The following is a 5,069-nucleotide window of genomic DNA, read 5'->3' as shown; positions in this document are numbered from 1 at the left end:
GAACGTTATTCGTACTTTTTATTTTTTCCCAAATAACATTAAATCTTATTTCTTGATGATCGCTAAAGCCTAGACTATCTCCCACTACTACGCTGCTAATTTGGTGCTCATTATTTGTTAGAATTAAGTCCAGGGTATTTTGTCCCCTCGTAGGATCGGTAATCATTTGTTTTAGGAAATTATCCTGCACTACATCTAGGAATTTCTTCGCTTCATGATCTCCTATTAAAGTTTCCCAGTCAATGTTTCTATAGTTAAAATCTCCCATGATTACAACGTTTTTGTACTGGGACGCTCTGTGAATTTCATGAATCAGGGAATCAGTCTGCTCAATGCTGAGGTTAGGAGGTCTATACAAGACGCCAATAATAGCTTTCTTATTCTTGCCTATAATCTCTACCCAAATAGATTCCGTACAGTCCTCTTCCTTAATCGGATTGTTGACAATACAGTTTAAAGTATTTTTAACGAAAAGTGCTACACCTCCCCCATTCCTGCCGACCCTATCCTTATGAAAAAACTTATATCCTTCTATTTCGATTTCCGGAAGAAAATGTTTATCAGCCATGTTGATCCAGGATTCAGTAATAGCTATAATATCGAAATTTTCTACGCATGCTTTACCTCGCAGCAAATCAATTTTGTTAATTATGCTCCTGCTATTTGTATAGTAAACTTTAAGTTTATCTTCCCTCCACCTGCTTTGGTGATTTTTTACACAGTCCTTTAAGTTGTTTCTATTGCCTAAACTATATTCCGATACTTCCCCCCCTACTCCCACATAATCTACCCGAAAAAACCCTGTAGGATGCCTACTTCTCGCTCAAGGGATTCAGCAAGGAGCCGAAATCCTCTGGGAGACAAGTGCACTCCGTCCCTTGTGTATAGGTGATTCTTACCATAAAAGCGGTCCCAGTTGTCGACAAATGCCCATCCATTGGCCTTACAATGTTTTGCCAGCCTGCAATTCATTGCAATAGCCCTGGAATGCCACATGCCTCCAACTCTGCGCCTCGGAAGGATTCCACATACTACAGGAACACCTCCCCTATTCCTGATCTTGTCTAGCGCATCCCGGTACCGCGCAAATAATTCCTCACTCCCTAGCTTACCTATATCATTTCCTCCGGCACTTAAGCAAACTACTGGGTCCTTACCTTCTCCTACTAGACACTTCTCTATCCTATCTCTAACATCTCCTATGCCCGCGCCAGGGAAACACACCTGCGTCCTATGTTTCCTATCTTTGTCGCAGAAAACCCTGTCTAAATACCGCACTTGACTGTCTCCAACTACCAAAATCTTACCTGTGGGCAGGGATCCAGCGTCTGCCCTTTCCTTCTTCTCTTGGATTTCATTAGTTCCTTCTTCCTGCAGATTCGCCAGCACTTGAAACGAGTTTTTGCATTTCAGTGGGGCTGGTGAAGACTTTTTTTCACTTTTCCGCATCTTATTTCTCACCGTATTCCATCCATGCTCATCGCTAATTTTGTCTTCCGTATTATGGGCCTTCGAGCGGAGAACTCGATTCTCCTCTTTAAGGCACTTAACAGCATCCTCCAAGGCTTCAATTCTGCTAAGTAGAGATTGAACCTCTTCGGCGCTGAACACAGTGACACACTCACTCGCCATATCGCTAACTGAAGCAGCTACCCGGTTGACCTGACCTGAGTGACGACTACTGCTTAACTACTGCTTAAGGGAGGAGGGAGGAGGGAGGAGGGAGGAGGGAGGGGGAGGAGGGAGATGGAGAAGAAGAAGAAAAAAAGAAGGGGGGGCGGGCGAAAGAAGAAAGGGAGGAGCAGAAGGTGGGAGAAGCAACGAATGGGAGGAGAAGAGAAGGCATAAAAGGGGGACGAGGAACGGAAGAGAGAAACAAGAAAGGGAAGTTGAATGAGCTGGAGGAAACAGGACAAGAGGATGAGGCAAAGTAGGAAGAGGAAGAGGAGGAAAGAGGGAAAACCTAAGTGAGAAAGGAGGAAGAGGAAGAGAATGAGGGAGGGGGGGAGGGGACAAAGTGGAGGAGGAAATGCAGGAGTAGAAAGAGCTGTGGAGAAAGAGGGAAGGGGTAGTAAGAAGAGGAGGAACAACAGCAGAAGGTATAGAAAGAGGAAAATAATAATGATTAATGATGGTGATGATGATGGTGGTGGTGGTGGTGGTAGTGATGGTGATGGTGTATGTGGTGGTGATGGTGTTGGTGATGGTGTTGGTGGTGGTGGTGGTGGTGGTGGTGGTGGTGGTGGTGGTGGTGGTGGTGGTGGTGATGATGATGATGATGATGATGATGATGATGATGATGATGATGATGATGATGATGATGATGATGATGATGATGATGATGATGATGATGATGATGATGATGATGATGATGATGATGATGATGATGATGATGATGATGATGATGATGATGATGATGATGATGATGATGATGATGACGATGACGATGACGATGACGATGACGATGACGATGACGATGACGATGATGATGATGATGATGATGATGATGATGATGATGATGATGATGACGATGACGATGACGATGACGATGACGATGATGATGATGATGATGATGATGATGATGATGATGATGATGATGATGATGTATTCCCAAGTGGCCAGTTAACTGACTCGACTCTTATCATATGTCACGTGGGTCACGTGACGAGACTTGGAAGACTGTCGGCGCGGACGCATCATCCACTGATCACGTGACGAGACTTGGGAGGCTGCTGGCGCGGACGCCTAATCATCCACTGACCACGTGATTTGGCGAGACGAGGCTTGGTGGCGGTGGTGACCCAGCACACACCTGGCCGGCCGAAATCGTGGCGTGAGGTCAGGCTTGGCTCAGTGTTGCCAACCGTCCCTACGAGGTCTACTGCTGTGCGCATGCGCACAGCCATGCCCACCCACTCTCCCTCACCCTCCCGGATGTATAAGAGGACATCAGGACGGAAGGAGGAAACAGACACCTTACGGCCGCCTGCCGTTGAGGGCGGACCCCCCCCCCTCCCCTCCCAGTTCCACGGAGGGAGGGCTCGGGACAGAAGTGCACACACACCTTACGGCCGCCTGCCGTTGAAGGCGGACCCCCCCCCCCTCCCCTCCCAGTTCCACGGAGGGAGGGCGCCGGGACAAAAGGAGTCCACGAGGGACCAGGAGACACACTACTACGGCCGCCTGCCGTTGAGGGCGGACCCCCCCCCCTCCCCTCCCAGTTCCACGGAGGGAGGCCCGGGACAGAAGGAGACCAGAGCTGTAGGACACAGAAGGAGACGCGCGCCCGTCCTTAGGACACTATTGGGGACCCGTCCGAGGAGATTGGACTCTTCGGCCTCGCGCTGCGAGCCGAGGAGTGGTAGTATACATTTTGTTCTTATATATATATATATATATATCACACAGGTGATATATATTTTATGTGTTTCAGATGGTTTAGTTGTGCTCTTGTTATCCAATAAAAACACGTGTTGTGTTACCTTTGTGTTTCTTTTCTCTCACGCCCAATTCTCAATAATACCGAGTATATACATAAATTTGTACCCCCCTGACATTGGCGCGTCGAACAGGGACTCGGTTGAGAAAGAGAGATAGAAACACAAGGTGCTGGTCCACAGCAATTGGATCCAACCCGAGCAGTCAGTGTGTTTAGTTTTTTCTCAGTTAGAGAGAGAGCTGTAGAGAGGGTGACTAGGTTTTAGCTAGTGAGAGCTAGAGTGAGCCAGTTTAGCAAGATAGGGCGAATTTACCCTCGTTCGTGTTCCGCGAGCCGAGAAAGGAATTCCGGCCGTGGACCAGGTTAGCGGAACCAGAGAAGTTCCAGATAGGAGTGTTTGTTCCAGTGCTTCAGTAGAGAGAGCTGTAGAGAGGGTGACTAGGTTTTAGCTAGTGAGAGCTAGAGTGAGCCAGTTTAGCAAGGTAGGGCGAATTTACCCTCGTTCGTGTTCCGCGAGCCGAGAAAGGAATTCCGGCCGTGGATTAGGTTAGCGGAACCAGAGAAGTTCCAGATAGGAGTGTTTGTTCCAGTGCTTCAGTAGAGAGAGCTGTAGAGAGGGTGACTAGGTTTTAGCTAGTGAGAGCTAGAGTGAGCCAGTTTAGCAAGGTAGGGCGAATTTACCCTCGTTCGTGTTCCGCGAGCCGAGAAAGGAATTCCGGCCGTGGATTAGGTTAGCGGAACCAGAGAAGTTCCAGATAGGAGTGTTTGTTCCAGTTTTTCAGCTAGCGTGAGCCGTAGGCAATTCAGAGCTGTAGGAATGTGTGTAGAACAAATACTGCTGTATCTTTTTGTCCCCAGATCCGGAGGAAGGAGACATCGTTTTTTTTTATACAGTCACGTCTACACACACACACACACACGCACAGACATTCGACACTTATATGTCATGCCATATTGGTCACATTAGCCACAGCTTCTCGATCTTCCATCGGAGTTTTCCCTCAAGGAAAAAGAAAGATCCTGAGGTTTTTCGCTCATCCGGAAGATCGAGGTAGCAAGGCTAATAGGCACATTTACAACTCGCGACCCGCGTCGCGAGTTGTCCCCATCATAGGAAGAATGTCACGTGGGTCACGTGACGAGACTTGGAAGACTGTCGGCGCGGACGCATCATCCACTGATCACGTGACGAGACTTGGGAGGCTGCTGGCGCGGACGCCTAATCATCCACTGACCACGTGATTTGGCGAGACGAGGCTTGGTGGCGGTGGTGACCCAGCACACACCTGGCCGGCCGAAATCGTGGCGTGAGGTCAGGCTTGGCTCAGTGTTGCCAACCGTCCCTACGAGGTCTACTGCTGTGCGCATGCGCACAGCCATGCCCACCCACTCTCCCTCACCCTCCCGGATGTATAAGAGGACATCAGGACGGAAGGAGGAAACAGACACCTTACGGCCGCCTGCCGTTGAGGGCGGACCCCCCCCCTCCCCTCCCAGTTCCACGGAGGGAGGGCTCGGGACAGAAGTGCACACACACCTTACGGCCGCCTGCCGTTGAAGGCGGACCCCCCCCCTCCCCTCCCAGTTCCACGGAGGGAGGGCGCCGGGACAAAAGGAGTCCACGAGGGAC

At 49.5% G+C, this 5,069-nt stretch overlaps 1 long non-coding RNA gene across 1 annotated transcript in view; it reads right to left on the bottom strand.

The window, feature by feature from the left end:
- Positions 1-3,367: 3,367 nt before the first annotated feature.
- LOC143036764 (uncharacterized) overlaps positions 3,368-5,069 on the bottom strand; it is a 2,090-nt gene continuing 388 nt past the window's right edge. The window contains exon 2 of the long non-coding RNA XR_012967402.1: positions 3,368-4,976. This is a non-coding gene — a long non-coding RNA (uncharacterized LOC143036764). The remainder of the gene's footprint in view (positions 4,977-5,069) is intronic.

The sequence above is a fragment of the Oratosquilla oratoria genome, chromosome 2, assembly GCF_046742065.1.
Source record: "Oratosquilla oratoria isolate Oo_2021 chromosome 2, ASM4674206v1, whole genome shotgun sequence".
Lineage (NCBI taxonomy): Eukaryota > Metazoa > Arthropoda > Malacostraca > Stomatopoda > Squillidae > Oratosquilla > Oratosquilla oratoria.
The sequence above is the reverse complement of the archived record's forward strand: the minus strand, read 5'-3'. Positions and strand labels throughout refer to the sequence as shown.